The following is a 25,123-nucleotide window of genomic DNA, read 5'->3' on the forward strand; positions in this document are numbered from 1 at the left end:
CCTGTATGTGTGTGTGGGGGTGTGTGGGTGTGCCTGTGAGTGTTGCTGTGGCTTCCTGCTATGTGACTGTTTGTGGGTATATGTGTGCGAGCTCCTGTGTGATTTTGTGAATGTGTGTCTGTGTGCTAGTCCATGTGTAACTGTGTGTGTGCGTGTATGCATGCGCATATGAGTGACTGTGTGCAGGCTTGTGCACTTCACGTGTTTCAGTGCGTCTGTTCATGCATGCCCATGTGCATATGCGTGCCTGTTTGCATATGTGTCTGTGTTCGAGTCCATCCCTGTGTGAGTCCATTTTTGTGTCACTCCATGCATGTGAGTGTCTGTGTGTGGGCGTGTGTTTGTGACTGTGTGCAACTGTGCACGCTTATATGTCAGTGATTCTTTGCATGCATGCCCGTGTGCATATGCGTGCGTGTGTTGTCTGTGTGTGTTTTCGTGTCTGTGCGCATTTGTGCATGCATGTGTGCGTCTGTGCGTGCATGTGTACGTTTTTTGTTAGTTGTGAGTGCAATTGTGAGTGTGCGGGTGCGTTTTTGTGTGTTTGATAAAGTGCTTGAGATAGAGGGAGAGGAACAAAGAGAGAGAGAGAGAGATAGGGAGATAGAGAGAACGAGGTTTATAATGTTTTTTTTTCTCTCTGGGTTTTTTGGTCATTGTCTTAGTTTATTTGATTCTGTAAGGGCACAGATTTGTTTTTTTTGTATGGGTGCATATCTGTGCTCGTGCGTCCGTGTGCGTGTGTGTGCGAAATTACTCGTGTGCATGTGATTCTGTGGGTGAGAGAGATTCTTTGACATCTTGTGTCTCTTTGTGTCTGTATTTGTCTCTGTCTGCATATTTAAACCTGCGTATCCACATGTGATTGCATGTGAGTGTGTGTGTGTTATGTGTATGTGAATGTGGGTGCCTGTGTGTGAAAGTTTCTGTGTGTCTTTTTTTCCCTGTGTTTATGTGATTCTTCGTGAGGGTGCCTGTGTTTCTCTGCGCATTTGTGTGTCGGCGATAGATTGTGAGAGTTATTTTGTGTGTGCATGTGTGTGTGTCTGTTTCCGTAATTAAGTGTGTGAGCATTTGAGTGTCTTTATGCAAGTGAGTATCACTGCATCAGCATGGGTTTCTGTGGATGCGTGGTAGTGTGTGTGCATGTGTGAGTGTGTGTGTGTATGCGTGTGTGTGTTCAGGTGTGTTATAATATGAATTGAATTTAGTATGTGATTTTCTTTGTGTGTGCATACCTGTGTTACTGTGCGTGTATGCGCACTTGTGTGCAGGTGTCTGACTATATGTATGAGTTTCTGTACACTGGTTTGTATCTTTCTGTGTATTTAAGTGAGTGTGTGAATGCCATTGCCTCTGCATGCGTGCGTTTGTGCTTGCATTTGTTTGAGTGTGTGTGTGTGTATGCATGTGTGTCTGTGTGTGTGTGTGTGTGTGTGTCTGTGTTGTGCGCGTGTGCGTGTGTCAGTGTAAGTGTGAGTGTTTCATATTTATTTTTTCGGACGTGGGCTTCCCCAGCTAGGCGTGCAATTATTTCCCATACCTTATTGTTCTTGAGAAGTGTGTGTATTTTGGTCTCTTTCTATGTTTGAGTGTGTCTGTGCTTGTTTCTGGATATGTGAATATGCATGTCCATGCGAATGTGAGTGTATGTGGCTGTCTTGAGAGTGTGTGTGTCTTCGGGTTTGCGTGTCTTTGTGTCTAGCTGCGTGTCTGTGTGTGCATGTGTGCCTGTGCTTACGTGTGTGTGTTTGTGTGTGCGCGAGAGAGAGCGTTTGTGAGCTTGTGTTTGTTTGTATGTGTTTGTGCATACGGGATTCAGTGTCCCAATATGAGTGCGCATGTGAGAATCTCAGTTTGTGTGCGTTTGCATGTAGAAGTTTGTGTTTGTGTACTTGCGTGTTTCTTCGAGTGTGTGTGCGTTTGTGTGTGTGTCTGCGTAAGTGTGTGAATGTGAGTTTATTTCACTGCATTTTTAAGTGATATGTGTTTCGCAGTCTATGCCAGCACTTATAACCCACACCTAATTGCCCTTGACAAGTGTTTGTCTGTTCCTTTGTTTGTGTGTGTATAGGTTATTGTGTGTGTGTGTGTCTCTCTGTGTGTGTGTACATGTGATTGTGTGTATGTGCATGTGCCTACGTGTCTGTATGTATCTTTGTACGTTTTAGTGTGTGTTCATGTGAGTGTTCGTGTGATACAGTGCAAGTGTGTGTTTCTGTTTCTGTGTTTGCATGTGCTTGCTTGTATCTGTATTTCTTGTATGGAATTATTTTTATGCATTAACGTGAGAGCATGTTTATCTATGCATGAATGTGATTGTGACTGTGTGCACTTCTGAATATTTTGTGTTTTTGTGTGTCTGTGTATATGTTTGCATGGGTTTATGTAAGAGAGAGAGAGAGAGAAAGAGATAACGTTTTCCTGTGAATATTACTGCATGTATGAATGCGTGCGTTTGTGTAAAAGTTTATCTGTTTGGGAAAATTGCTGTGTGTATGCGTGTTTGTTTTAAAATGTTTACCTTTGTGCGTGTGCTTGTGTTTTTCTGTGGGTTTATGTGTCAGTGAGTGTTTGTGAGAGTTTGTCTATGTGTGTGTATTAGTTTATAAGTTACTGTAATAATCCATCTGAATATGTGTGCAGATTTGTGCACGTGAGCATGTGTGCATCCCAATGAGTGTCTGTGTAAGTGTGTGTGTGTGTGTGAGAGAGAGTGTGTGTATGTGTAAGAATTTGTTTGTATGTGTGCCTGTGTGTCCGTGTTGTTTTTGATGGAGAGAGGGAGAGAGAAAGAAAGTTTGCGTGAACGGTTGTGTTTGAGTTTCAGTGCATGTGTGTGAGGGTGCATACGAGAGGATAATACAATGCTTGATTCTGTGTCCACCTACACGATATTTTATGAATATGTATGTGTTCAATAGTTTGTGTCCCTGCATGTGAGTCCTTCACTTTGTCTGTCCGTGTGCATGATTTTTTATCTTTGTGTGTTTGTGTTTGTTTTGCAAATTCCTTTGTGTTAGTGTGTGCCTCTCTGTGCTGTGTGTTTATGTGTGTATGTTGGTTTCTGTGTCTATGCGTTTCTGAGGGAGTGTTTGTTAGAGTTTGTCTGTGTGTTTGTGTGTTGGTACGTTCCAATTTGTGTGTGTGTGTTTGTTTGTGTCTGTAAATGAGAGCGAGAGGGGCAGCGAGAGGGAGAGAGAAAGAATGGTGCCTGTGTGTTCATTCACATTCAGTGTGTTAGTCAGTTTCATTCTGTATGACTGCCTGTTCACTTTTTTTTAAGTTCTCTTTTCTGCCTTCGTATATCTATGTTTGTGCATGAGATTGCGTGTGCTCATTGGTGTGTGTGTGTGAGATGGAGCTTGGTGCATGTGTGTGTGCCTGTGTGTGTTTTTATGTGTTTGTCTGTGTGTTTCTGTACAGCGGAATCGGTGTGTCCATATCTGTGTGCATGTGAGTGTCTGTGTTTGTCTGAGTGGCTGTGGCTTATTTCTGTGTGACTGCATGTGGGTATGTGTGTCTCTGTGCAGCCATGTGCGCTGCTTATGGTTCGGTGCTCATGCGAATGCATGTTTGTGTTCACATGCGTGCCTTTGTGCGTGTGTGTGCCTGTGTGTGATCTATGTGAGAAGTTGTGAGAGTGTGTCTGTGTGCGAGCCCATGTGTGAGTGTGTGTATGGATGTATCTGTGTGCGTTCAAGTGACTGGATGCAGGCGTGTACACTTCTTGCGTTTTAGTTCATCTGTTCATTTTTTCATATGCGTGCCTCGTTGAGTGTGTGTCTGTGTGTGAGTACGTCTGTGTGTGAGTTCGGCTGTGCTCTCTGTGTAAATCCGACTGTAGGTTTGTGGGTGTGGGTGTGAGTCTGTGTGAGCTCACGTGGATGTGAGTGTGAGTCTGTGTTTGTGTGCCTTTGTAAGCGTGAGCGTGCGCATGTGTCTGTGTGCAGGTGCGTGCGTTTGTGCGTAAGTGCGCATGTGCATGCATGTCCGTGTGCATATGGGTTGCTGTGTGTGTGTGTGCGTATATGAATTTGTGTGCGTGTGCGTGAGTGTGCATGTATGCACGTGTGTATGTATGTGCATGTGTGCGTGCTTGCATGTGTGTGTGTTCATTCTGTATGCATGTGGTGTGTGTGTATATGTGCACGTCTATGTGTGCGTGGAGTGTTTGTTTGTGTGAGAGAGAAAGTGTGAGCGCGAGATTGTGAGAAGCTGGGAGACAGATATTTTGAGACAGACAGAGTGAGGCAGAGGGAGGGAGTGAGAGAGAGAGAGAGGGGGGAGAAAGAGTGACAGCGAGTGATGTTTCTGTGCTGGTGTTCCAGTCAGTTTGTTAGTCTGCATGATTCTGTGAGTGTGCCTGTTAATTTTTTGCATGGGTGCATATTTGCCCGTGTGTGTCCTTGTGTGTGTGAGTACGATTGCATGTGTGCATGCGCGTCTATGAGTGAGAGAGTGCCTGAGACTTTGTACATGTTTCTGTGTGTATTTGCTTGCATACGTGAATCAGTGTTTCCATGTGTGCGTTCATCTCAGAGTGTGTGTATGTGTGTGCCTGTGCGTGCGTGTGTGCATGTGTGACTGTGTGAATGTGTTGGTGCTTCTTGAGTGTTAGTGCATCTGTGCATGCATACCTCTTTGCATCTGTGTGTGTATGTGTATGTGTAGTTTGGTGAGGTTGTGTGCGTGTGTAAGAGAGAGAGATAGATTGTGTTTGTTTGACAGTGTGTGCGAGTGTGGTTGCATGTTCATGTGTGAGCATATGTGCGTTCAAATTTGTGCGTGCAAGAGGGAATAATATGTTGTTTTAGTGTGGGTGTCGGCCTGCATGTGAGCTGCTGTTTACTTTAGCGTGCATAAGGGTGTGGTCCCGCATGAGTGGAATTGCGTATAAGTGCAAGCATTTAACTTTGTCTGTGCATTAGCTTGTCAAGTGTGTGTGTATTTTGTCTTTGTGCATGTGTGTGAGTGTTCGTGTGTTATTCTGTGTGCATCTGCGGGAGTGAGTATATGCCCCAGTGCCTTTCTTTGTGGATGAATGTGTGTCTGTGTGTGTGTATGTATTTTAGGCTAACTCTGTGTGTATGTCTGTTTGTCTGTGTTTCTGTTTGTGTGTGAGGCAGAGAGAGAAAGAGACTTTGAGTGACAGTATGTGTTTGAATGTCAGTGCATCTCTCGGTGTGTGCATGTGTGTGAAATTGTATGCGTGAGGATGCCACAATGGTTCAGTGTGTGTCCCTGTGTGTCTCGTGTGACTGCACGGGACAGTGTGTCTATGTAATTGTGCAATTGGGTGTGTCCCTGCAAGTGAGTGTTTCACTTTGTTTGTTTGCCCTTTTGCATGAGAACGTGTATCTGTATCTGTGTATGTGTGTTTCTACTGAATATAACCATGTGTTTGTTTTTACCTGTTGGAGTGTGTGTGTGTGCATGCGTGCCTGTGCATGTTTTGCATGAATCTATGTGTCCGTGTGTGCCTGTGTATGTGTGTGTGTGTGTGAGTGTGAGTGTGTGTGCGTGCATTTGTTTGTCTCTCTGCCTGTGCGCGTCTGAGACATTCCTTGTTAGAGTTTATCTGTGTGTTTCTGGCTGCGTGCACACCTCACACACATCTGAGAGTTTGTGTCTGTGTGTGTGTGCATGTGTATGTGTGTTTGTGTGTTTGTGTTAATGTGAAATATATTATTTTTGTGGCTGGGTGCCACGATCAGTGATAGTGAATTTGTTTCTGTACGAGTGACTGTTCATTATTTGAATCATTTTTATTTTTATCTGTGCATATCTATGCGTGTGTATGAGACTGCGTGTGTGCTTGTGCGTGTGTGTGTGACAGAGTATGCGCATGTGTTTCTGCCTGCCTGTGTATGTTTGTATTACTATATACACAAAGCGGTGGGTCCATATGTTTGTGCAATGAGTGTGTGTGTGTGTGTGTGTGTGTGTGTGTTTTTGTGAGTGTGCATGTGTGTGTGTGTGGCTGTGTCTTCATTCTGTTTGACTGTCTGTGTATGTGTGAATGTGTGCGGCTGAGTACGCTCCTTAACAGTCAGGGAAGCTGTGCATGCATGTTTGTGTATATATGCATGCCTGTGTGCATGTGTGCGTCTTTGTGCGAGACCATGTGTGAGTTTGTGACTGTGCGTCTCTGTGTGATTAAATGTGTGAGTGTGGGTGTGGGTGCATGTGTGTGTTTGCGTCGACTTTGTGCTGTCGTGTGCACTTCTTGTGTTTCAGTGCGCTTGTTCATTGTATGCATATGCATGCCTGTTTGATTGTTTGTCTGTGTGCGAGTCCATCTTTTTGCTTTGTGCGATTCTGTCTCTGTCTCTGTTTGTGATTCCGCCTGTGTTTCTGTGTGTGACTCTGTGTGTGGGTGTGCGTGTGTGAGCCCGTGTGCGCCTGGGCTTGCCGATGTGTATGTGACTGTGTGCAGGTGTGTGCTCGTCTGTGTCAGTGAGAATGTGCATGTCTGTCCTTATGCATATTCGTCCATGTGTGCGTGCGTTCATGAGAATGTATGTGCTTATCTACGCGCGTGTGTGCATGTATGTGTGCGTCAGTGTGTGTGTGTTTGTGTTTGAGTGTGTCTCTATGTGAGCGTTAGCTGCCTGTGGGCAGGTGTGTGCATGTGTGCCTGTGTGTGTGTGTGTGTGTTCGTGCATGTGTCCATGTGTGCGGTATGTGTGCGTGATTGTGCTTGTGTTTGTGTGTGCTTGTTTGTGCAAAAGAGAGAGTTTCAGAGAGAGAGTGTGAGACTGAGAATCTGAAAGGGAGACAGACACCGACAGAAAGAGTGTGAGATAGAGTGGGAAAGAGACAGAGAGACAGAAAGAGAAAGAGAGAGAGAGAGAGAGAGAGATGGAGGGAGAAAGAGGGAATGCGAGTGATAGAATGACGTTTCTGTGTGTGTGTTTCTGCCAGTGTTTTATTCTGTTTGATTCTGTAAGTGTGCCTATATTTTCTTTTGAATGTGTGCCTATCTGTCATTATGTGTCTGTGTATATTTGTGTGGGGGTGTTTGCTTGTTTGCATGTGTGTTTGTGAGTGAGAGAGTCTGTGACATTTTGCGTATGTGTGTGTCTGCATGTGTGAATCTGTGCCCATGTATGTTTTCATCTGAGAGTTTGTGTCTGTGTGTGTGTGCATGTTTGGGTGTGTGTCTGTTTTGTGCATGCCTGCCCATGTCTGTGCGTGTGTGTGGATGTGTGTCTGTGTGCAGGCGTGTGGGTTTCTTGTGCTTCAGTGAAAAAGTGCGTACATATCTGTGTGTGTATGTTTGCCAGTGCTTGTCTCTGTGCGTGCGACTATATATATGTGTGAGTCTGTATGTCTTTATGATTGTGTGTATGTGTGTTTGAAAGAGAGAGAGAAAGAGAGTCTGTGTCTGTGTGACAGTGTGTGTGTGTTGTTGCATATTTCAGTGTGTGCATTTGTGCGTTCATGTGTGTTTGAATAAGTGGATAAAATAATATTTTATTGTGTGTGTGTCGTCCGGCTTGTGAGTGGCATTCTCGCATTGTGTGTGCAATATCTTGTGTCCGTGTGTGTGTGTGTCTGAGTTGGTGTGTGTTTCTATGTGTGTGTGTTTTCATGCGTGTGTGTGTTCATGTGTTCTGTGTGCATGTGCGGGAGTGAGTGTACACAATTGGGCCTTTCTGTGTGAATGCCTGTGTGCGAATGACTCTGTGTGTGTGTGCGTGTGTGTGTGTGTGTGTGTGAATGTTCGCATTTCTGGCTGGACCAGCATTTATTTCTGATGTCTAATCGCACTTGGGAAGTTTATTTATGTCTGCGTGTGCGTCTGTGTTTCTTTTTGTGTGTCTGTGTATTTGTGTGTGTGTATGTGTTTTTGCACGCACGTGCATGTGTTTGTGTGTGTGTGTTATGCATATGAGATACATTTAGTGTGAGTGTGTGTGTGCGTGTATGTGTGCATGTTTGTGTTTGTGTATGTTTGTGTGTGTGTGTCTGATTCTATCTGTGTGTTGTGTTTGTGCCATATGTGCGATGTGTGTGTGTGCACATGTGTGTGTTTGTGTGTGTGTGAGAGAGAGTGCAAGACAGCGAAAGAGATAGAGAGAGCAAGAGAGAGGGAGACATGGAGGGGGAAAGAGAGAGGGCAAGGCAGAGAGAATTATGTAACGATGCTGGTGTTTCGTTCAGTATGTCTGTCTCTCCTCTGGGATGTGAACCAGGTTTAGCATCGCTAGTGGTATTCTGTGGTGGATCTGGCTTCCTCCTGGCACCCCTGGCTCCCCACATCACTTCCGACTGCTTTTCCACATATTCCTATTATAGTCACGTCGCATTCCCGTGGACTTTTTGGGTGGTTGGAATTGATGTTGGGAGTTTGTTCATAACTGGAATGTCCACGTGTGGACAATGTAAATCCGACATTATGGTCACAGGACAGGGAGGCAGTTTTTTAAAAAATAAATAATTGAAATGGTATCACGGACATTATTTAAAAATTCTGTAACAGACATTACTTTTCTACAAGAAACAAGGAGAGAATTATTCCTGCCTGCAAAAGTTCTCAAACACAATATGAAGGGCTGTAGAAAAGTGACCAGTTTATGTTACAAACTTCTAATTATCTAAGTACATATTTCATTTGAAGAAAAAAAAATCATAAGTGTGTGTCTGTGTGTTTATCGAGTCAGTATTTGTTATGTATTGTCTCTCCGGTTTTCGAACAAACACATTTATAGACTTTCATTTGATAAACAAGAAAGTCTGTTTTGTGACATTTTTTTAATGCTACAGCACTGCAGGGGTTACAGAATCTTTCACGTAAATGCATCTTGTTGGAATGGGTGGAGAAGACGAAATAATGAGAAATTATTCCAAATGTTACCCCATCTATAGCACATGTACCACCCCAGGTTTAACCCAGTCAGCGTCGGCTCCCCGTCACTCATGTCATGTCCCCATTACCCCTGAGTACACTTGTTATCCCTTCATTCCCAAGTCACCGCTCGGCCCGCAATTTCCCGTCAATCTTCCCAAAACTCCTTCCTCAAAGTCAATGTTTCTTATTTAATCTCTGCTTCTTTCGATTCCATCTGAAATCTCTTCTTACGTTCGTTCATGTCCACTTAAGTCAACACATCACTGGATGCAGTCACACATTTGAAGCTTTCAACAGCTCATCCTGCAAATGGATAATATCGTCCTCAGCCTGATGAATAATGTCATTGCTTATATACCTCCTTACAGTGAACTTAATTCAATTGTGATCCTGAAAGGCAAAGTCTGACCAAATGTGTCACTTGTTAGCGTGTGGGGGAGGGCTGGGGTCGTAGGGGTGGTGGGGGGGTGGGGGGGGGGGGGGGGGGGGGCGGTGTGGTGAATGGGCGGCGGTGGGAATTCAAATTCATGGAAAATTACGAAAGAACTGAAAAGAAAGGCGAGCCCAGGAGAAGCTATTAAAGTCTCCAGAACACAAAATACGACAAAGTGTTTGAAAAGTGTTCAGAATCTTACCTCAAGCACAGCAAATAAAGAGGCGACAATGAGAAAGGGGACGGGAAATAGAGGACTGAATGTGTTGCATCTGAAAGCACGCATTATACAAAATAATTTTAGTGAGCTTGTGGCGCAGATTGAAATTCGCAGGTATGATGTGATGGGCATCACGGAGACATGGCTGCAAGGGGATCAGGACTGGAAGCGAAATATCGAAGGATATACATCTTATGGAAAAAAAAATATGCAGGTTGGCAGAGTGGGTGGGAATGATTCTTAGTAAGAAACTAAACTGAATCGAGAGCAATAAATGATGCAGAGATAGAAAAGGCGGGTAAGAAAGGCAAGTTTACAGTGATCATGGGGGGTTTGAATATTCAGGTAGACTTGAAAATTCACGTTGGTAGTGGATCCCAAGAAAAGGAATTTGTGTAATGTCTACGATATGCTTTTTTGTAGCAGCTTGTGGTGGAGCCCACTAGGGAACAGGCAATTCCAGATTTAGTGATGCCTAATGAGGCAGATTTGTTTAAGGGAGCTTAAGATGAAGGAACCCTCTGGAGGAAGTCGCCATAATATAATAGAATTTATCCTGCAATTTGAGAGGAAAAGGGTGGAATCAGGTGCAACGGTATTACAGTTGAATAAAAGCAAATACAGAGGCATGAGTGAAGAGCTGGACAGAATTTACTGGGAGATGAGCCTAGCTGATATACAGTGGAACAACAGTGGCAGGAGTTTCTGGGAGTAATTTGGGAGACACAGCAAATATTCATCCCTAGAAAGAAGAAGCATCTTAAAGGGAGGAAAGGCAACCATGGCTGACAAGGGAAGTCAAGAACAGCATAAAAGCTAAAGAGAAAGCATAAATTGCGTCGAAGAACAGTGGGAAGCAAGGGGATTGGAAATCCCACAAAGACAATCAGAGGACAACTAGAAATGAAAGAAGGAGAAAGAAGATTAAATACGAGAGTATACTATGCAGTCTATGCAGTAATTTTAACGAAGATTGCAATAATATTCTTTAGATATGTAACGGTTAAGAGAGAGGCAAAAATGGACATTGGGCCGCTCGAATATGAGGCTGGAGAAGTGTGCATAATTGCGGGTTTGCATGTGCGTGTGCAGTTGTACGTGTCTGTATGTGTGAGTGTTTCTCAGACCGTGCCACTAAAACACATATAGGCATTCTTTCGATGGAAATTATTGAGTATCTGATTGTATGCACATATTGCTGTGTATGCATGAACTTTCTTGTGAGTGTGTGTTCATTTGTGTGACAGTGCTTGAGCGGGAGAATGCCTGTGTGCGTATATGCATGTTTGTTCAGGCATGTATGTGAATGTGTTTGCATCTATGTGTGAGGATTAATGTATGTGTGCGAGTGCATGTGTGTGCACTGCGCCTTTGTGTGTGTGTGTGTGTCCATGTGTTTTTTTTGCGTGCTTATGTGTACGTCACTGTGAGTATGACTGTGTTTGTGCATCTGTGTTTCTGTGTGTGCTGCGTCTGTGCGTTCGTGTTAATGAGTAATTGAAGGTGTCTGTGAGCGTGTGTGTGTGCGTGTGTGTGTGTATATGAGAGAGAGAGACAGAGAGAGAGAGCGATAGAGGTAAAGAGGGATAGTTTGACCATGTGTGCTTTTACTTGTGTGCTTGTTTATGTATGTGGGGGGAGGGGCTGGTGGTGGTGTACCTGTGATTGTCTCTGTATGCATGTCTGTGCATTTGTGCATTTTTGAGTGTGTTTGTGAGTGCGTGCGAGTTTGCCTTGCAGTGTATATGTGGTGGAGACTATTTGATTTGCGTGGTGTTGTTAATTTGCCTGATTGTGCGTGTTTATGTGAGTGTGTGTTTGTGTGTGTGAGCGTTAGAGAGGGAGTTATTTTGTTTGTGTGTGTGAGAGAGTGCTTGTGTTTCTCTTTGTGTTTGTCCTTCTGTGTGTCTATGAGTGTTTGTGTTATTGTGTTTGTGTATGTCTGTGTGTGTGCATGTATATCTGTGCGTGTGCGTGTGTATGTGTTTGCGTGCGTGTGTTTGCGTGCGTGTGTGTGTATATTGAATCCACAGTGCTGGGGATAAGATTGTGGATCTGTGTGTGCATCTCCGTCTGTCCCTCTATCGTCTGGTAAGGGAGAGAAAGAGCAGGGAGGGACCATCCCCTCCCACAGTCCCATCCGATTAAAATTATGACAATCCACATTAGTGCATTTTTTCGCATCTACTAAGAGACAATGAATGGAAACAAATAGCTCAACAAAGGTACAGAGGGAGGGAGAGTGAGGGAGATAGAAAGAGAAAGAGGGATGCAGAGACTGAGAGATAGAGTGAGAGAGAGAATTTGGGCGACATAGATACAAGAATAGTCTAAGCGAAGAAGGATCCCAGGGTGAAAGGGGAAAGGTTTGAGGGAATATTAGGGGGAACTTTTTCACTCAGAGAGTGGTGAGAGATTGGAACGAGCTACCATTTGACGTGGTAAATGCGGGCTCAAAGTTACATTTTAAGAATAAATTAGGTAGATACATGGATGGGAGAGGTCAGGAGGGTTATGGCCTTGGTGAAGGACAATTGGACTAGCTGAATAATATTTTGGCACAGACTAGAAGGACCGAATGGCCTGTTTTCTGTGCTGTAGTGCTCTGTGGTTCTATGGTTCTAAGTGGCAGAGTTCCTATTCAAGCAGGAGGCCTAAAGCATATCCATCTTTCGGTCAACCTGCTGCATACGCCTCTCCCCCACGTTTTGGGTATTCCAAGATCAAGGCCACCCCCATTGTCTACTGTCCACACAAAGGGTTAGGTTCCATCGTTGAAATGGGAGGAATGAACTGATCTCATTGGGACATGTTTTTAAAAATCACCAAACCGTGTTTTTTTTTTTTACAAAGCTCTATTTCTGGAAGAAGCGAGCAGTGACTGCACACTGCGGACATCCAATGACCTGGCTTTCTTCAAACACCAGCCCCACACACCACCCACGCCATTTCCCTCCATCCCTCTGCTTACACTCACTCTCACTCTCCCTCCTTGTTTTCCCTTGGCATTCTCCACTACCTCCATCTATTCCTGTTTCCCACTCTATTCTCGCGTTTCTCTTTCAATCCCTGTTTTCACCCTCACCCTCTGCCTGTTTCCCATTCTCTGCCTGTTTTACCCTCCCTCCCTGCTCTTTCTCTCCCTTACCAGACGATAGAGGGACAGACGGAGATGCACACACAGATCCACAACCTTATCCCCAGCAATATGGATTCAACTGCTCCCTCAGCATTTAATTTATCGGTCAAATCTATCACTCTGCCTAATTAATGTTGCAAACCATTTCTGCGAATCGAGATCTAAACGATGGCCACATTTCCTGCATGGTTTGTAAAGTACGCCCTCTACTGCTGCCTCTCAAGTATCACGTCAATTACCGAAACTTCTGAAGAAATGAATCCTGAGCAAGGGCAATTCGGAAGGTGGGGCTCCCGATCTCCAGTCATGTTTAAAGCATGTAGCCTCTCTAGAATTCTCTGCAAATAAACTTTAGTTTCTAACTAAAACCTGTTCGCAATAATAAGTTTTTACAGTTTAGATATTCAGTTTATTTGACTTTCCCAGTGTGTATTTTTTTTTGCCGATCTTCCGCTTTCTCTTCCTCTCCCTCGTTCTACTGTATTTATTTGTAGTACTTCTCTTTTGCTGTTTTTATCCCTCTCGCTTTTTCTAGCGATCTCTCTGTCTGTCTGAAACTCTCTGACTTCCTGCCTCTCTCTCTTTCTGTTTTTCTATTTTCAACTGGCCCTTTCTTATTGTTTTCTCTGTCCTCTTCCCGTCTTATCTCTGCACCTCTCCTTCTCTTCCTCTCTCTCACCCTTTGTATTTTCGCTGTATTTCCCCTGTTTTACTCCCTTTCTCTTTCTCTTTCTCTCTCTCTCCTCACAATCTCTCTCTCTCTCTTTCGCTCTCTCTCGCTCTCCCTTTTCTCTGTCTGTCTGCCTATCCCTCCTCCCTCTCTAACGCGGAGAGACATAATGGAGATGAACAGACATTCTTAAAATCGATATTTCCCCTACTCATTTAACCTTCATATCCACCCATTCCTAAAACTGAATTAAAATGCCGTGTGTGTTTTTCATTGTGCCGCATTGAGATCCCCTTCTCTCTGGCCTAAAGTCTCTGATCTCCATTCTCGATATCAAAGGTACACAGCAAATTGGATGCAGTTTCACTAAATGTGAAACACATTTATTAAGTCTCTAAGGAAAAGCTGTTACTCACAATGACACGGCTGGCATAGGAATCGCTCCAGCTAGGCCCCGACTCCGCTGTTACGTTCTCCAACAGTCCTTAATGCTCAACCTCGCAATACCTGCACAAACCACAGTACCGACTGCAGCAACAATATCCTTTAGGGATTGTTTGTCATACTTCTTCCGAAGCTTTCCCGCTGCTACATAGGGTGATAGCTTAAATCGGACCATTCAATTCGGTTATTAAAGCTGCACTAACCATCCATGGACATCTGTGCATGGTAATACTCTGCCCTCAACTTTGTCTTCAGTTGCATGCAGACAATGGCTGTGATCACAGGTTCTTGGAGCAGGAAGAAGGACATTCCGACATTCCGGAGTGAAAATTGTCTCCTTTAGTTTCTGTAGGCGAAGCATCTGTGGCAAACCGCACCTCGGAAACTGGCACTGACAAGTTTGTGTATGTGCATGCGTGCATACGTATATGAATGTGTGCATGTGTGTTCGTGTGTGAATGTGTGTGTTTGTGTGTGTGTGTGTATATGTGTGTGTGAGTGTGTGTGTTTGTGTGTGTTTGTGTGTGCGCGTGCCTGTCTGTCTGTCTGTTTAGTTGAAACTATCTCCATTTTTAAAAGTTCAAAAAGAGGCACATGGATGTCTTCAGAAATAATCTCTTCCCCAAAGCTCCATCTCCTTCCACCATCAGACAAACTCACCACAGCTCTCCAACACAACCAGCTTACATTCATTAATATGAAAGAGGTATATGCACAGTTACATCATTAAAATCTATTCATGCAATACAGTTTAAATGAGTCACTGCCCTATAATAAACACATTTTAAGTTAATAATTAAGATTTCAGAGAACGTTAAGAGACTTAAATCAACTTTTCTTAGTCGTCAAGCAGTCTTTGAGCCTATTGCTCTAGCTGTCTATGTCGGAGACATAAATTATACAATAGAAACATGACAATAATCAACTGCAGAACAACTGACACATGCGTGGTGATTCGAAACTGAGATTGGACTTCAGTGTTACTTCCCCAGTCACATGACATATTACACTCGGTCCGCTGTTTAATTGTCTGGATTTACCGCAGAACCTCATTATCTCTCCTTAAGGTTTAATTATTTCCTGGGACATATATCTCTCTTCTCGCAGCTCCAGCAGGTGTTCAGTTAGGGCGGAAATATCATAACGAAATCATCCTCATATTCTCACTGCTTCCGTTTATTTGTCTCCCGGAATTCAACGTCAGTGCTTTTATAAAGATAAACCTTAATCAGTCCCCTTTCGCCAATACATTCGGGAGTCTCAGGTGTAAATCAGAATATAGATTGGGTTACTGGGCATTTAACTTTCAACCCATATTAATATAATATCCTATTTGTTGCAACACAATACTCTCCTACGTACACTAAATAAATAAGCTTTGACGTTGTCTTCACGATCTATATGGTACAAGTTACATTTGTGATGTTAACCCACTGTTCAACTGACTCAGCTTTTACATTCCACAGGGAAACACCGTTTTACACAGTCGAATTTTTGAACCACAAGCACCATTGCCCCCACCCCGCACGTCGCACACACACAGGCCCCAATTATATAATTCCACGCATTCACTATATTTGGTAAGATATTTTGATACAGCACATGGTTACCTTCTACATGGCGCCGATATTCTCCACCCTTGAGGTCGGAAATAGTGTTAGCCCATGTACTAATGGGAAGCAAATTAACAAGCCCAGTACAGTTAAACTTTCCTTTTCACAATCACTATGTGCTGGATATACCTGGACCAATCATCTGTGCTGACACACAGTGATGATGTAATTGTATTTAAACAACGTTTGGCTAAGATCAACTGTGGTATATGTTCTTATTAGTTGTTGCTGCATTTACAGGCTTCAATGCCTAAAGTAGCACAGTTAAAGAGGTGATGGTTGCGGCCAGTCGATCCCCAAACCAATTTGTGTCTAACACCGTCAAGGTGGCAGTGAAGGTCAGTAAACGTGATGCGGCTGTCGACCGTGCCTTCCTGATGCTGGAGTTCATTTCTGGAGTCCTGTGGCTATGAAGCTGCGGAGTTCTACTGCTTACAAGCCTTCTCCAGCGCTGGATGCTTTGGTGTGAATTTCAAAACTGTTGCTGCCTGCAAATGGTTGCTGATGATATTCAAGGAGAAGAGAGACCAGTGACAAATGTGAATTCTCACTGTGGAGGCACCCTTTGCTCTTCCATCACAACGAGACCGTGTGGTGACTGTGAACCTCATGAACACCCATGTTCCTGTTGCTGATGTGCTCAATGTCATCGCAAGGTCCGTCAACAAATTTTGGAAATGCACCAAGGTGAAAGGCACCTTCAGAATTTGGACCAGGAAATGCCTCTTCAAGGTGACCCTCAAGGTGGGTCATAAGCGAACAATCCGCCACCTTCCTTACTTTGTCCATATTGGCGAACCCGCAGCAACATTGTATATGACGGTAAGCCCACATCTGCACTCATGCGTCAAAACTGGGCCTGCGGTGGCCAACAGTAGTGCTATCCACTGCAGGAATTGCAAATAGGAATGACACCAGGCAAATGACTGCAAACAGACTAAATGCTGCGACCTGTGTGTCGAGGCAGGCCACCTCCACAAGACCTGTGCAAAACATTGCGAAACTTATTGATTGAAGACAAACAGGTAATATGGTGAATGTCACAACCGTCACGAAGACTTTCAAGCCTTGAGCCGCCAAGGCCTCCAGTGAGCACAGTTGGACAAAAGAGTAACACGAGAGAGAAGAGGAAGCGAAACATTGAGGCAGCAGATGGCCAAACAACTGTACCGCCCTCTGAACATCCCACTCCTCAGCACAGCGAAACAGTGGTGGTGGACCAGCATGATCAACCGGGGGTGTGCCAGCTGGTGAAGAAGGCAAAAACGAAGAATAAGCTAAGAAAGGACCAAGCCACTTTCCAGACCAGTGTCATATGGCGAGTCCCGTCTGACATGCAATACAAGGGCTGCTGCTCTTCGATGAAGAAAGGCAAGGGAAATACTGACAGATTAAGCAGCAATGCTCTAGGGGGCTTAAGATGGAGACACCGGAAATTCGTAACTTTGCATACAATGATGAGGCCTGCGCACCCCATCTTCGAACTAAAGTTGAAGATGTCAGTGCACACCAGTTTTTGGAAGCTGAAACTTTGAAGTTCTCTGCGCTCCCCAGCTCCGGGAAGCCGGGAGCAGAAATGCACTGGCAGGGGAATAAAACCTTGAAATTCCTCTTTTTGTTATTACAATGGCTTCCACAAAGCGAGAGGAGCTGATAGAGATATGAGTGAAATATTTTTTTTGATGTGTTCTCTTTTGGAGGCCTAGAATTTTCTGCGGCACTGCTACCACAAAAACCCTGGACACCTGTTCAGGAGCCAATAAAATACTGTTATCAGGACCACTCCGCCCTTGGGCCAGGATTCCTTTTTGGCACCATCCTGTCTTTCGCGGAGAACTCTCATTCAGGACACAAAAATTGTATATATATCTCATCCTGTTCCAGTAGCCGTATCTATCAAACAGATGTCATTGCAGATTTAAATCCACAGTTCAACAGGAATGGGGAACAAAATAAAAGTGTATGGTCCACGTTCCAGGGAATCAATTTGACCTTACACACTCTAAACACCACATCTGCTTACAAAGCTCCACTCTATTGCCCTGTAATATGCCTGAACTAAGGGGAACGACATTAGCTTTCCTAGTCTTGCCAATGGAACGAAAATCTCTCATCAATAACACCATTACAATAAATATCCTTTGTGCTTTCTCGAGAAATGCAAGGGAAACAGGCACTTGGTAAAGCAACTACCTGCAATTTCCCCACCATGTCGCTCATCACCCTGACTTGGTAATACGTCGCCCTTCCTTTGTTATCGCTGATTCAAAATCCTCGAATCCCCTTCTCCACAACATTTTGCATGTAGCTGCTCCACTATTCAGAAGATCATGAATGAGTATTTTTTTGGATTTTGGATCTCAGCATTTACATTTATCTCCGATATCCGTTGATTTCCTTTCCTTAGAAGAACGGACCTCCCTCTGTCCAAATGTTAATTCAGTGATTAAGCCTCCAATACCTCCTGAGGCAGAGTTCCAAAGTTGCTCAACCATCTGACGGGAATAAAATCTCATCAATTGTACACTAAGAGGGCACGTAATTTTAAAACTGAACCCCCAGTTCATGAAATCAATTTATTTTTATAAAATGCTATTTTATTTATGTGCTTCAAAATTAAAAACGATCCTAGTTTTACTGATGCCTGGGGACTAGCATTGTAGACTCCTCTCAAGAATAAATCCCCATCATTCAATACTTTTCTAGGATTCCTTTGTTTTAGAATCAGCCAAATCTCCATTGTCACTTTCCTTTTTTTCTATTGGGTCAGTTTTTTTAACCCCTCCATTAAATGACACTTGAACACACAATTTTTGAAAGTCCATTATTTATAGCTCCAACGGCACTTCCCTCATAAACGCTTCGCATTTTATAAAGGTATTCCAGCAATTTTACTTAACATTGATTTTCCATTAAATGCCTGAGCTGCTGGTACTTTATAAACACTTGGATTTTCCAAGGCACAAATGATTTTCTGCAGATTATAGATATCATAAAGTTTCCAAAATATTTCATTGGCGTTGTTGTGGCAGCTCTGTACTAACAGGATTTATTCTCTAAGAATTTATTCTCTTAGAAACTGCGTGGAATATTTACAAACTGCTAGACCTCTGAAACCACTCCCACATTCAATGAGGGTGGAAAGTATATGTCCAAAGCCTCCGCTATTTCCACTATTCATTTCCTCAGTGACCCTCAAATATCCCATCCAGGCGGGTTGACCTTTCATTTTAATGGTGAAATAAAACTGGTTGGATTGAAGGGGCTTTGATGAGCCTATTTGTTAAGTGTCTATAATTAACATAATTCCCCATGGATCCCTAGTGTGTCACTGGAGGATTTTCTGTTTCTGTTAATAAGGGCGTCAATTCAACGTGTTATCCCATTGTGTCAGCGGGAGCGTCATGACAGTCAGTAACACGGATCAGCGGTTCAAGAGAGACTGAGAGGAGAGATCAGAATCAGAGAATAGATTGGAATGTTCCATCAGTTGATCTGAACCTGAGGATAATGGATTGGAATGTTACAAAAATGATTCAGAATCTGAGATCAATAGATTGCAATGCTCCATCAATGGACAGAAGTTTATCTGTGGGTCTTCATGCGCTTTCACGAGATGGGATACCATTAGCATGGAGAATCAACTACGTCCTTATGGTTATTCAAGCAGCCTACTATCCAATCCTGTCAATTGTTGGTGTCCCTGGTAAGACTCTGTATCCAGTATCTTATTTTATAAAACATTTTTAACAATATCAATGCTCTTGTCATTTCCATTTTGTACAGCCTGAAGCAACACTCTTCACTTTCACTAACTTACTGCATTTTCTTATAACCGTCTTTACTCCGCACTCTGGCAGATATCTGAAGCAGTTAACACCCTCCATTCTGAATATAACCCTGAGCTGTTTTATGGCTCTATATTTTGTACACCCCCAGTACCTCTATTCCATCAGATAACTCATCAGTAACTTTGCCTCGGCCCAGATGCTGCATGAACACTCATCTGTGCCGTTGTTAAATCCATAATTGACGACAGCAAACTTATGCTGGTCATACAATTCCAGGTAGAAATTTTCATCACCTTCAGCTCATTCAAAGCTCTGCTGTCCCTTTTCTAACACCAAAACCCGTCCACCCATCATCCCTCTGCTTTCTGATGGACATTAGTTCCTGCTCTGCTGCAGATGCAGTTTAACATTCCGATTCTAGTGTTTGATTCACTTCCTGGCCTCCTGCTACAATTATTCTTGTATTCCAGTCGGCTTCCCATAATCTTGCAAGTAAAGACACTTTCCTTATTTATTCAATTCGTTGACAGGAATGTTAGTGAAGGGCCTACGGTTGGTTTTCTGTCGGTTATGATCTGAGCTGATGAATATATTCTGGGCGGAGCAATGATCTGGGACCGCAATCCGGGCCAGTTATGGGGCCTGTATTTGCAGTGCACCTGGGTCTATAACATAACCAATAAATGGAGCAGAGGCTACAGAAAGAGGAAGCTCTGTAAAGAGGGAGGTGGATATGGTATTCCATACCCACTCCCGGATTTTCAAGAATTCTAACCAACATAAACCTAAACGGGGATCAAAGTGCGAAGCGATACTGATTCAACAAGGAAGTGGTAAACGAACTATATCACGTCCTTCAGGAAGACTTTCAGATACACATCATGTTGTGGACCGTGGTCTTAGAGTCCGTTATTGTCACAGTGTCATTGAACTTCTATGGATTCGGAACATTCCAGACAGGAGCGGGTGACACTTCCTCCATCTCCCAGTATGCTGCCCTTCGGAGGAAAGCATGAACAGAAAACTCTGTTAATGATGCCTCTTGCTATATACTGGTGTTGTTCTCATCACCCAGTGCTCCCCAATCTATCTCCTCACGTTAATCAACCGGAGTGTGAGAATCTGGGCTGGTGCATGCTGAGCACGATGGTGGAGATGGTGCTTCCTCAGACACACCTACCTTATCCTCATAGATAAAAACAAAAAGGTAAAAGCTACTGCCGATGCTGGAAATCCAAAACAAATAGTTTGTCTAATAGTTTGTCTGTCCTTGGCTTGCTGCATTGTTCCAGTGAAGCCCAACGCAAACTCAAGGAACAGCACGTCATCTTCCGACTAGGCACTTTAAAGCCTTCCGGGCTGAATATTGAATTCAACAACTTTGGATCTTAAATTCCCCCTCCCCCCATCCCCACCCCGTTTCTCCCTCCTCTCTTTTTTTTCAATAATTTATATAGATTCTTCTTTTCTCACCTATTTCCATTATTTTTAAATCTAAAACTAAAACTTTGTTAGTCTTTCCACCCCTTCCCCACTAGAGCTGTACCTTGAGTATCCTGTCTTCCATTTGTAATTAGCACTTTTCTCAGACAATATCACCACCTTCAACACCTCTTTGATCATTTTGTCTGTGACATCTTTTCATTACCTGCTCCTATCACTGCTTGCTTATCTCCACAATCACCACACCCTCATCTTCTCTCTCCCCCCGCCCCCCCACCTTAGACCAGCTTATATTTCACCTTTCTCCTAACTCAGTTCCGGGGGAGGGGTGGGGGGTGGGGGGGGCGCAAGGATGCGCAAGGATGCAATGAGGTGAGGTCATGCAGAGCATCTCCTTTTTTAGTGAACTTCTTCCAAAGCTCTCCCAGTGATCGTTTGCTACCATTTTATGTCTCCCTGGCAAATCACTATCACACCTTGGACTTTTACATTGCCATTCCGACCTGAGCTGCGAAAACCAAACACAAGGCATCCCAGCCCAGCCCTCGCGACAGGCCATGTCACCACCTGCACATCGGCGTCTAGACCACTTCTATGTAAACCTGGAACTGGGAACTCGATGACACTAATACGATCTATGATAATTATTCTGGAAATATACTGATCCCTCTCATGTAAAGGTCGAAAAGCATGGAGATCCATGGTGACTTACACCGTCCTCTGTACCTCTCGCGCGTTGTGCCCCCTTTCCTTCTGAGGGAAAGATGGGGATGGGTGAGCAGGTTCTTCATAAAGTCAAGGAGATTGCAGTTCCCAACAAAAAGCATTAAGTTAATTGTATTCAATGCAATAATTTACCATTGACATTGTTTGATTCTCCTTGGCCATTGGTGCACAGGCTCCTGTAGCGTTGCTGAGTAAAATGTTCCCTTTGCCCACCCGAGGCCTGAAATGCTGTCTGCAGGAATGCTAGGATGTAACAAAATCACACTCACATTAACGGATTGCAGGAAGTCACTGCAGAGCTTTTGTAAATGAATCCCGGCCCTCTGGTAATCTTCAGTGGAAATGATGGCCTCCACTTTCTTTGCCCAAGCAGATGTTATGTTGGTGGAGGGAATCTGGAAACTTCGTTGGAAAGGAAGTCCATGTTTCTGCCTACCTCTCTCAACAGTGTGTCCATGATGTGCTCTGGCAGGTGGGGCACTGTGCCTCTGGGACTCTATAGGGAACCTGGATAATTCACGGAGAAAGTCGTCCCTGCGTGCTTCTACCTTTGACATAACGATGTCTCAGTAGGTCTCAGATCACTTACAACTTCCAGCATCATCAAAGGCTGCAAGGCTGGCTCCACAGTGACCATGAAACACATGTGTACCCATTCAGATTGCTGCGGAGAGAAGTTATAATGAGTAAGCTACCAGTGTTGAAGAATATATAACGATGCCTGGACTAGTCTGGTGAAGCCCTGCAATATAGTCCTCTTTGGATGTGATCTGTCGCCGTCTCCTGTTGCGTCCTTTACAATCTGGCACTGCTACGGGCAGAGGAGCTAGCTGGGGAGGAGATGGAGGAGCTGGACGTCTCCTCCGATGAGGAGGACTTCGACGGGGACGAGGATGAAGAGGTCCTCGAAGGCGGGCATGTCGGCAATGATTCCATCGCAGTGGCCAGGCGAGGAAGGCTTGCTTTGGGGCCTCTTAGCTACTGGCGTAGTGGTGGATGATGAAGTCACGGAATGAAGTTACCCATAGATCCTCACATTGCGGCTGTGAATGTTTGAATTCAGTTTCGCTGACAGCAGCACACATACCCCTTTTTCGAAAGCTCCTGTCTCAGATATGCATTGGAGCTCCCTGTTGTCGCTCGATTCACAGAAAATGCTAACGTCATGCATTGAGGACACTATGAAGATCTTCACATATCCTCTATTCAATGACTGACTCCTGCCTGGTTCTAAATAGTTCACTTGCGCTCTGGAATCAGGGTCATATCATGGAGATGCAGCAATAAAACTTTAATTGGACCTGAATCTTTTTCAGCCTTCAGCACCTGACCCCTTCAGGACCATAGTGCCACCGGCCACGAATGATGAAGAGATGGGGGTCAGCACGAGACTAAATGCCCTGAGCGCACACCTAGACAATGATTAATCTCTGTGACGCTTGCCCACCACATTCTGTCAGCAATGAAGAGCACCGTCGAGGAGCAGGCATCAGTGATATGGGAATTGAGTGCAAAGCCGGACCATCACTTTGGGTTGAAGGGTACAGGAACCGCACGGACGGTGCGCTGCTCTGAGACACCAGCCAATATTTTGTGGAGAAAACACAGTTTCCCATCTTAACAACATTAACTATGCTGATCAGAACAAGACATGGTAAAGGCATATGCTGTGTAGCTAATTAACACTTGTAAAGTAGAATAGATTGACACAGTGGCCCAGGCAGTGCATCTATAGCTTGCTAACCTGCCTAACTCTGCCGCTACGCCTTGGTGGACCCCGAAATTCATTGTGGAGGTGGATGCAACAAACTGATTCTGATGACCGTAACGGGCGCCATTTTGAGCGTCGATAACTTGAGGTGTTAGACCTTTTTTCGGGGTCCTGCGGTTTGGCACATGGTGCTTTCCACGGCATGTGGAGCTGGAGCTGCTGACGTAAAAAATGTGGATACGTTCGGATAGTTCAGACGCGCCCGAGTTACCTCTGTTGTTATAAACGGTGGTGTTCATCTGCCGATCATCCTCCCTGTGTGTGCCTGACTCCCATTGGCTCATTTGTTTGTGGTGGTTATGAGCTAACCCATGCGTTTGTGTGTGTGTGTGTCTGCGTGTGCATGTTTGTACGTGTGTGTGATTGCATGCGTGTGCGATAACATATGTGTGAGTTACTGAATGTGTCAGTGGCAGTGTGTATGAGAGATTGTGGCTAAATATATGTGTGAATGCTGCGTGTGAGAGTTTGTTTGCGTGTGTGTGTTTGTGTGTCATTGGGCCAGTGTGAGTTTTTCAACTTAATTTTTATGTGATGTGGGCTTCATCATCTCGGCCTGATTTCATTTCCCCTGCACTATTGCTCCTGATAAGTGTATGTACTTTGGTGTGATTCTGTGTTTTAGTGCATGAGTGTATTTCTCTACATGTGTGTGTGGGTCTGTGTCTGATTGTGCCTGTGCATGTGTGTGTACTGTGTATGGAACTGAGAGTGTGAGTTTATTTGTTTGTGCTTGTGTGTATTTTTGTCCTTACATGTGCACAATTGCGTGCGTGTTTCCAAGTGTTTGTGTGTCAGTGCGTGTGTTTGTATGTCTATGCATGTGCGTGTTAATCTGAAAATCTGCGCGTTTTTGTGTTCTTGACAGTGGACCTCTTCGTACCTGAGCTTATGTTTGGCTGATTGTGAGCGAGTATCCGTGTGTTCTTCTGTGTGTGTGTGTGTGTGTGCCTATGGATTTGTGTGTGTGTGGGGTGGGGGGTGGGGGAGGGGGGTGGGGAGGCGAGTGGGAGGGGGTGTGTGCGGAGAGAGAGAGAGAGAGAGAGAGAGAGAATGATATCTCTGCATGCGAGTCTCTGTTTTAATCTGCTTAATTTTTAGCGTGTGTGTGTGACATCTGCAAGGGATGAGTGTGTTCGTATCTTTCGTTGTGCATGTGTGTGAATTTGTATGTGTGTATGTGGGTGTGCAACGGTCTGTGCCTGTGTTCATGTGTTAATGCATGTGTGTGTGAGAGAGGCAGATGTTGTGTGTGTGTTTGTGTTTGTGCATGCATACACACAAACTGAAACACATGCACTCAAATGCACAATTCCACGTGCATGTATCAATGGATATCTGTGTGATCCTGCATGTGTCAGAGTGCATGTGAGTGTATTTTTTACATTTTGAGTATGTGTATGTTTTTGTGCGTTTGTGTGAGTGCATGAATGTTTGCGTGTGTTTATGTTTATGAATATGTGCGTATGCTTATTTGTGTTTGTGTGTGTGTGTGTGTTTCTGTGTACCCTTTTTTCTGTGTTTCGGATTGTTTGAGTTCCTTTGTGTGTGCACTTGTGTGCTTGTATGGTTGTTTGTGTTTTCATGTCTGTGAGTGCGTGTGTGTGCACGCATTTGTGAGTTTGTGTGAGAGTATGTGTGTTGTATGTGTGTCAGAGTGTGTGTGTGTGTGTTCGGTTGTGTGTGCACGTATGCGTGATTTGTGTATGAGACTGTGTGCGTGGGTGTCGTTGTGTGTGAATATGTGTGGGTGCTTTTGTGTATTTGTATGCGTTAATGTTTGTGTTTTCGAATGCACACGTGTGTGAAGCTGTTAATTGGGTTATGTGAGTGTCTTTGTATGAGCACATGTCTGCTTTCCTTTATGTGTGTGTTTGTGTTCATAGTTCTGAGTGTGTTATTATGTGCGTATTTGTGTACGTGTGTGTGTGTGTGTTTGTTCGTGTGTGTATGTGTGTGTGTGTGTGTGTCCCGGTGTGTGTGTATTTGTCTTTGTGCCTATGTGTGACCTCTGTA

This window comes from Cetorhinus maximus, chromosome 19 (genome assembly GCF_964194155.1).
Source record: "Cetorhinus maximus chromosome 19, sCetMax3.hap1.1, whole genome shotgun sequence".
Lineage (NCBI taxonomy): Eukaryota > Metazoa > Chordata > Chondrichthyes > Lamniformes > Cetorhinidae > Cetorhinus > Cetorhinus maximus.